The sequence below is a fragment of the Lepus europaeus genome, chromosome X (genome assembly GCF_033115175.1).
Source record: "Lepus europaeus isolate LE1 chromosome X, mLepTim1.pri, whole genome shotgun sequence".
Taxonomy (NCBI): Eukaryota; Metazoa; Chordata; class Mammalia; order Lagomorpha; family Leporidae; genus Lepus; species Lepus europaeus.
In genome coordinates this window covers 17876229-17885474 of record NC_084850.1, presented here as the reverse complement: position 1 = coordinate 17885474, position 9246 = coordinate 17876229, and the positions used below count along the sequence as shown (strand labels likewise).

The 9246-nt window shown below is 40.9% G+C and overlaps 1 pseudogene; it reads right to left on the bottom strand.

Annotated features, from left to right (window-relative positions):
- Positions 1-5191: 5191 nt before the first annotated feature.
- LOC133753834 (U2 spliceosomal RNA) lies at positions 5192-5313 on the bottom strand (annotated as a pseudogene).
- Positions 5314-9246: the final 3933 nt, after the last annotated feature.

The window sequence follows — 9246 nt, the reverse complement described above, 5'->3', positions numbered from 1 at the left end:
AAATGTAATATAAAATATGCTTTGTAAACTTACTATGCAAAAAATCTGAAATGCATAGCTTTTAAGTTGTATCATAACATTATAAAATGTTTTATAAACTGGATGTATTGGTTGAAATTAATGGATTATATTTAAGCAAAATAAGTGTAACTTTTTCACCTCAATTCAGGGAATTGCAAGAGTTCAGACAGAGGGAAAAGTGATCTTACTGGTGTTAACAGGGAAACACTCTTTAGTTTTGTTTGCTCTGTAATGAGGCTGTTAAGAAACACAAGAAGTGTGTCAGCCATATTAATAGAGGTGCATTAAGTCTGGGCAGTGATGGCCCCACCAACTCTTCAGAGAGAAGCTGAACTGATGTGCAATGCTTAGTTATGTTATTAAAAATTATTTATTTGTGTAACTTCTTGTATATATCATCAGAAAAAAGAACTGAAAATAATCTTCTCCCAGAAAATACAGAAAACTGAGGATCTCATCAGATGGAAATAATAGCACTTTGAAAACTTACTAGGCCAGCTTTAATTTAATGGCCCTATTGATATTCACACCTAAGGTGACTAACAATGACAAAGGCCTTGTGAACTGTGCAGACAATGCAGAAGATTATCCCTACCCTCATTACATTTCTATGCATATATGAAAAAGCATTTTAAAACCAAGAAAATATCTGTCAAACCATTTATGTTATAAAGATGTCAAGTCATCATTTAGCATCAGTAGAAAATTGCTGTAGGTAAATTTCACATTTCTCTGCAACAAAGTAAAGATTTAGTTTTTAACTTAAACTCTTCTTGCCTAATGTTGATGAATCTCATTTAGACATCCATAAATTTATTTTTATTGGCTAAAAGAATGATAAGGGAATAATTTGGCAAGCTAGAAATACACTTTCAAATGGTGCATTAGAGCTCTCCTTTTTCAACTGTTCTTTATGATTCCTCCTTTTAGTGTATTATCTTTCCAATATGTTTTTATTTGTTAAATTTTTTCACCATTTTTGGAGACTAAGTGGAGGAACATTTTTTTAAAGTTAAGCATTTTCATGATTTTTTTCCCTAGGATTTTAACAATAAAAATCAGCTTCAGACCTTCAGATAAACTTGAATGAGGGAAAAATCAGTTTGATTCTTAGGATATTCCTTTGCCTTATATGGTCTTTTCTTTGACATTCTGTATAACTATTATTAGGTTATGAGTTATTTATGTAACAGATATCACACTTTTTAATGTTTTCATATTCTGTGATCTTTAGAATTATTTATGTTCAGGTTTTCGTTGGGAACCCTATTTCATACTTAAGCTCAGGACTTTATAGCCTCTGAATTGAGCGCCTTTGAGTTATACATGCTAATAGAAATTTCATAGTAAATGTAAATAAGGTCAGAGAATCTAATGTAGAAGCTGATAATAAAGCATTAATGTAAAAATAGGATTTATTTTTGTCAAATATGGTATGTATACATGTCCTGATTTATATATGTTGGTTTCTTTTGTTTATTGCTGTTTGAAAATAGCCATGCTCATTTTCTTTCCAGCCAGAGTAAGAACTTTTATGGTTAATGTATATTTTTAGTATGTTTTTTAAAATGGGAATCATTTTTATGTATCTGTGCAAATAATAAATGTTCATTTGGAAAAAATAAATAAGCTGTTATATAAAATGGAAAAAAAATATTTATTTGAAAGGCAGAGTGACAGAGACAGAGGGAGAGGCAGATAGAATGATCTTCCATCCACTGGTTCACTCCTCATGTGGCTGCAACAGGCTGGACCAGGCCAAAGTCAGGAGCCAGGGGCTCCATCCAGTATCGTGTGTGGGTTGCAGGATCTCCCCTGTGGGTGGCAGGAACTCAGTTATTTGACCCCTGCCTCCCAGGGTCATCATTAGCAGAAAGCTGGAATCAAGCCCCAGAGCTGGGTATCAAAACCAAATATTCCCATGTGGGATGTGGGAGTCTTAACCACTAGACTAGATGCTTGCCTGTGATATACATTTTTAAGTTGAAACTATGAGAAAGTAGATGGCAAGCATCTAAGACAGTATGAGCATGTGGCCAAGTGCTTGATAAATGTAAGCTGCTGCCTTGCTACTTAGCCTTGATAGCGTTCTTCCTCTAACTTGCTGTGTGACCTTAACTATGCCACTTTCCTTCTCTGTTCTTCATTTTCCCCAGCTGCATAAAAAGTGGAGTCAGACTAGATAAGGTGATATTCTGTGACTCTTTGGATCACTTTTTCATCAGCCAGCTTGCAGCAGCCTGCTTGAGTAGAGGATGGGCTATAGATGACCTCGAGGATTGCTGGCTGTGCCAAAAGGACTTCCCCCATCTGATTTTCCAGAGGCTCCAACACAGTGCTGTGTCATGAAAAGCCCAATTTGTCAGGGTGTTACGTTTTAGTGCATTCTTGCAGCTAAAAATAAGGGCAGCTTTTCACTCAAAGTGATGAGGAAAGGCTTGTAGGTTTCGCTAATCGGATGGCTGCTTGGCTTTGAGGCCAACAGTGGACATATTTTCATGTAGTGCAGATGGGAGTGAGGAACAAGGAGAAGACATTTCCAAGTTGGTAAAATACAGTCAAATTCTCTGCAGCCTTTTTGGTTTTGGAGAATACCTGGTGCGGTTGAGGGCTGCCTCCTACCGTAACTGTTCTCTTCTTTGAAGTTGTAAACTTACAAGATCCATTACGAGGGTCTTCTCATCACTACAAGAATTCATCTGTGTGTTTAGAATGAGAGTCACTGCATTTCATGTTCTAAGAGACCCGGGAGACCATGAAGAACAATGATTTTCCTGATGGAACCGTCCAACGCAGAGATATCCTTGTGAGAAGACAGAGCAAATCTCAATTCATTAAATTAAATGAAGGAGTTTTGTCCCTTCACTAGAGAGCTGGCGTTCATTCCGTTCCTTTGGGACACTCCCTGGATTATAGGGAAAGGGAGGTTCTCTATCTCTTCCCAGCCCTTCGTGGCTTATCCTGAAACAAAGGACACTGGTACAAGGGTATTCTCCAGTATATTTTAATGTCTTTGTCCACTATTGTGAGTGTGAGTCATTCTGCGAGATGTGTACATGAAGGATTCAACAGTGATCATGAGGATCATGAGAAACGTCAGGGTCAATGCAGGTTTTGTTCCCTCCTCCAGGTCTCATTGATGTCTCTATCAAATTCATCCCTGCAAAATGTCTCTATCAAAGACTCGGCAATATCTGCCATGGAAATTAGATACAAATATGCGTGACCTCAAGTGAAGTGATGAGCAGCTCTCCCTGCCACGGAGCTCACCATAAGGACTTGGAGCATTTCATTATGTATTGACACAGAGGAAATGAATTGCAGTGACCAAACACAACTGCAATTAAAGCAAGGAAATTTGTTAGAATTAGGACTGACTGGGAAAAAAAATTCTGTATTTCTGCTCTTTTCTTTTTACTCTGTTTTCTTGTCATAGATGCTGCCTTCCTTCTTGGCATAAGGCAGGTAAAAGATGCTTGTGCAGCGAAAAAAAAAATCATCAGGATCTTGACATTTATGATGATAGGAACAAACCCTTCAATCAGTGATCCTAATGCCTTAAGTACCCAAGTGCTCTGTCATTAAATGGAGACAATTTTGTTGTGACAGAGAGTCAGGATACTGGCCCTATGTTATTGAAGCCGCAAAGAAGACAAAGGGTCTTGGTTTATGTCAAGTCATCTTTTTTATCTCCTGCCCTCTCTCTTGGGTTGCTCCAAATGGCAGGAAGTTGCTTGTCTCAAATTGTGAGCTTTTTTAAGTTTCACCTGAAAGGTACTTTCATATAATAATCAGAATGAAATTGTAATCCTACTCACAAATAGGAATAACATCCAGGTACTATGAGGCATGTAGTGTGTTAGAAGCTGTCTATGGTATCTTATTTATTCCCCAAGTCAACCCTAGGAGATAAGCTTGCTTATTTCCTTTTTACAGTTAGGGAAGCTGAAATGTGGAGAGGTAAATTAGATTAACTGAGGTCACTCAGCTAGTAAATTAGAACATAATTCAGGTCTATGCTGAATCTAGATGTAATCTTAACCACCCTTCAGGCTGCTGTTCCACAATCTCCTCTGGCTGTGCCTGTGTGTGTGCATGTGCATGTTTTCATGTACCGTGTGTGTGTGTGTGAGAGTGTGTGTATGAGAGAGAGAGAGAGAGAGAGCGCAAGATAGAATTGAAGTGGCTTAATTTGGTTAGTACCAATGTCCAATGCAACAAACTAAAGTGGCATCAGTATATAGCATATAAAATGAATATTGGAAGTCTTAAATCTCCCAGAAATGATGAAAGCTATCTGTCTTTCCTGGTGCCCATTTGTTAAAGAGCCCCCTGAGACAGACATTTTACTTAGAATCTTATTTTATTTTTAAAGATTTATTTATTTATTTGAAAGGCAGAGTCACACACACACACATACACACACACACACCACAGAGAGATCTTCCATTTACTCCCCAAATGTTCACAACAGATGTTCTAAAGCCAGGAGCCAGGAGCTTCTTCTAGATTTTCCATGTGGGTGCAGGGGCCCAAGCACTTGGGGCATCCTTGTTGCTTTTCCAGACACATTAGCAGAGAGCTGGATTGAAGATGGAGCCTGGGGACTTGAACTTGCACACATTTGGGATGCTGGTGCCACAGTGCCAGCATCAGATTCTTTTTTAAAAAATGTGGATTTATTGATTTATTTTTTGAAAGGTGGAGTGAGAGGAAGAGAGATTTTCTATCTAGTGGTTCACTCCCCAAGTGGCTGCAGCAGCCAGGGCTGGGCCAGGCTGAAGGCAGGAGCTTGGAAATCCATCCAGTTCTCCCAGGAGGGTAGCAGGGATCCTAGTACTTGGGCCATCTTCTGCTGCTCCCCAGGCACATTAGCAGGAAGCTGGATTACAAGCAGAGTAGCCAAACTCTACTAGCATTCTGACGTGAGATATGATGTAAGCATCCCAAGAATCAACTTACCCTGTTGTGCCACAGCATCTGCCCCTTTCTTTAGACTCCCCCCCCCCTTTTTTTTAAAGATTTACTTAGTTATTTGAAAGGCAGAGTTACAGAGAGGTCTTCCATCCGCTGGTTCACTCCCTAATTGGCTGCAACAGCTGGAGCTGTGCCGATCCAAAGCCAGGACCCAGGAGCTTCTTCCAGGTCTCCCACGTGGGTGCAGGGGCCCAAGGACTTGGGCCATCTTCCACTGCTTTCCCAGGCATATTAGCAGAGTCCTTAGATTCTTGAGCATTAAACTGATAAGAACAGATACTACACTTGACGTTAGCCAAAAGACTGAGAAGCTACAGATGCTTGAGCATTAGACACAAACACTTGAACCTCCTTGCCACCCATGTGCTTCCACTTGTGCCAATTTTGGGCTTACTTGCACTTAAACTGAACATTCCCCAGTGAAGTCAGTGATTCTTTACCATGTGGATATCACTACTCTTCTGTTTTCCCGAGTCTCCACCTTCCCCAGTTCCTCCCTAAATTGTGATTTCTGTGACTGCACTCTCTTACATTTTTCTTTATAGAAATGAACCCTGAGGTATGAAAGCAGGTCCTTCTGGAGAATTTCACCTCACCAAATGCAAATTCTTTGACTTGCCCCTTGACTTGTTGTTGGAAGACCTAATGTTTGGAAGCTTGAGTCACCAGAGAGTAGTGATGTGGGACCAGAGCAATTCTTAGTAGTTTTAATTTTGTTAAGATAAACATTCATAAGAAGCGCGCAAAAGATCTCAGTTCTCATTATAGATCATATAAAGAAATGCCTTTATGGATCATTTAGTATGAGCAAAGAAAGGGTAGGAGAAAAGAAAGTTCCCCCTTTTAATTAGCTGTGGCAGGCATAATTCTAAGATGATCCTCAGGAATAATGCCACGGCCCCCCTCCCAATGTATACATTTGTGTGATCTCCTGTCCCTTAATGTGCACAACACTTGTGAATATGAAGGGTCTCACTGCTGTGATTAAGCTGTTGCATGGTAAAGATAAAGGGAAATGCAGATGTAAGGAATGTCTCAAATAATTTCATGTTGAATTAATCCAAAAGAAGATTATTCTGGATGAGTCTGACTTCATCCACTGAACCCTTTGAAGAAAGTCCAGGATGTCCTTTAAAGGAGAGGTTTCAAGCCATAAAGTTGCTTTCCTGCAGCTTTGAGGAAGTAAACTGTCATGTCTTTGAAAGGGTCCCATGCCAGGGAATAGTGGCAGCCTCTAGGAGCACAGGGCCTCAAGGAGCTGATTTCTTAATAACCAGTGGATGTGGAAGAGGACTCCAAGATTCATATGAAAGCGCAATGACAACTGACACCTTGATTTCAGCTTTCTGAGGTTCTGAACAAAAGACCCAGCCCGGTGCAGGTGTTTGGCACAGCTGTTAAGACACTGCTTGGGGTACCTGCATCGTATATCAGAATACCTGGGTTTGAGTGCCAGCTCTGCTTCCAATTCCAGTTACTTGTGACTATGCACCCTGGAAGGTGGAAGGTACTTACCAAAGTAGTTGGGTCCCTGTCACCCATGTGGTAGACCTAGATTGAGTTCCAGGCTTCCAGTTTGGGCCTGGTCCAGTACTGGCTGTCGTGGGCATTGAGGGAGTGAATCAGCAGATGGAATATATCTTTCTCTTATTAGTTTTTCCATTTTATTATTCTGAGTTATTTCTTTGAAAAGGAGAGAGAGAGAGACAGAGACAGAGAGAGACAGAGAGAGATCTTCCATCTGCTGAGTCACCCCCCAAATGCCAGCAAACAGAAGGGGCTGAGCCAGGCTGAAGCTGGGAGCTCTTGGCTGGATTCCCATGTGGGTTGCAAGGACCAAAGTACCAATACATATAAGCAGGAAGCTGGATTGGAAGTGGAATAGCTGGGAATAGAACCAGGAACTCTGATATGGGATTGTGGGTGTTCCAAAAGATGGTTTTCCTGCTGTGTCACAATGCCCACCCCACAAGGGTGTTGTTTTAAGCTGCTAAATTTGTGATGATTTGTTAAACAGCAGCAGAAGACTAATAATTTTGTTTTTCCTCTAATACCTACAGGATTATGAGCCTATTTCGGTATAGCTGTATTATCTATGTGCAAGTGGACAGAACAACACAATCTACAGAATTCTTCAGATACATGGTTACTATTAACTTTAAATATTTTTAAAAATAATTTAACTATTTTTATTCGAAAGAAAGAGAGAACAACAAACACAGAGAGCTCTTTGATCTGCTGGTTCACTTTCCAAACGCCCTAAAGAGCCAGAGCTGAGCCACGCCAAAACTCAGAGCTAGAAACACAATATGGGTCTCCTATGTGGGTGGTAGGGCCCCAGACTCATGAACCATGACCTGTTGCCTACCAGGGTGTATTAGCAGGAAACTGGAATGGAAAGCAGAGCCAAAGGCCGGCGCCACGGCTCAATAGGCTAATCCTCCGCCTGCGGCGCTGGCACACTGGGTTCTAGTCCCGGTCGGGGCGCCGGATTCTGTCTCGGTTGCCCCTCTTCCAGTCCAGCTCTCTACTGTGGCCCAGGAGTGCAGTGGAGGACGGCCCAAGTCCTTGGGCCCTGCACCCGCATGGGAGACCAGGAGGAAGCACCTGGCTCCTGGCTTCGGATCGGCACAGTGCACTGGCCGCGGTGGCCATTGGAGGGTGAACCAATGGTAAAGGAAGATCTTTCTCTCTGTCTCTCTCTCTCTCTCACTGTCCACTCTGCCTGTCAAAAAAAAAAAAAAAAAAAAAAAAAAAAAAGAGAAAGAAAGCAGAGCCAGGACCCATCTCTTTTCACCTATGTATCTATAATTTATTTTCTTTTTTAAAAGATTTTTTATTTATTTATTTGAGAGGTAGAGTTACAGACAGTGAGAGAGAGAGAGAGAGAGAGAGAGAGAGAGAGAAAGGTCTTCCTTCCATTAGTTCATTCCCCAGATGGTTGTGGTGATCTGAAGCTAGAAGCCAGGTGCATCTTCCCGGACTCCCATGCTGGTGCAGGGGCCCAAGGACTTGGCCCGTCTTCTACTGCTTTCCCAGGCCATAGCAGAGACTGGATTGGAAGAGGAGCAGCTGAGACAAGAACTGGCGCCCATATGGGATGCCGGTGCTGCAGGTGGAGGGTTAACCTACTGCACCATGGCACCGGCCCCTATGTATCTACAATTTCAAATTCAATCTCTTATCTGGATCATTTTGCACTTCCTTACCTGGAGTTGTAAAACTTATCTTTCTGCAAGGGGATTGTGGGGAGTTATTTCTACATGCCACATGACAATAAAGTATTTTAGACATTGTGGTATAGTTTTTCAGATACTGACTTGGAAAAGAAGTGAACCTCTATTTTCTCAAATCTCCATTCTCCTCAATTTTCCCCAAGATTCTGGTTTTTATGATTGCCATCTCATGTATTTCTCTACTTAGAAAAGAGCTCTGTGAAGTGTATAATCAGGTCCTTCTTGAGTATTCCATGTCACCAAATGCACCCTCGTTGCCAAAGGAAGCATATAAACTCAAGTTAAGGGAAGCTTGTAAAATTGTCCTTTGATTTGGGTTCCGAAGACAAAAGATAACCCTGTTCTGATGTGATGAGGCTTTAAAAAATAAACTACCACACAAAAGATGTGCTGTCTCTAGATTTTTCCTGTCAATATATTCATTTAAAAATTATTTTATTATAAAAACTTGAGGAAAACCCAAGTGCAGCAAGATACATAGTTGTTCAAGAGCAAACTTTTTTCTTTTTTCTTTTTTTTAGCTTTAAGACTAGTAAGGAAGTGGAAGTATGAAAGCACAGGGTTGCTAATAAATGCAGAATAAAATAAAACATTGGTGAATTGAAAGACAGATTGTCATCTGAAAGACAATGCGATTCATTCCATTAATGAAAATATATGTAATTAACCAGCTGCTGGATGTCAGTCTGTAGTTAAAACTGTAGCTTGGACTCTTGCTTCCTATAGATTGGCAATCTCACTGTCTTCTGGCCCCTGGTGTTGATGGTACGGATACAAGTGCAAAGAGAAAATCAGCTTCCTCAGTTCATGGAATCTTAGATGCTTAAACAAGGTGTATGAACAAGGGGACAAGAAATTTTTCTCCTGCAAAGTAATCCTTTAGATTTCAATGGATAACTTTTTGTTGGGAAGGCTGGCACTGTGGCACAGTGAGTTGAGCCACTGATTGTGAGGCTGGTATTCTATATTGGACTGCCAGTTTGAATCCAGGCAGCTCTACTTCCAATCCAGC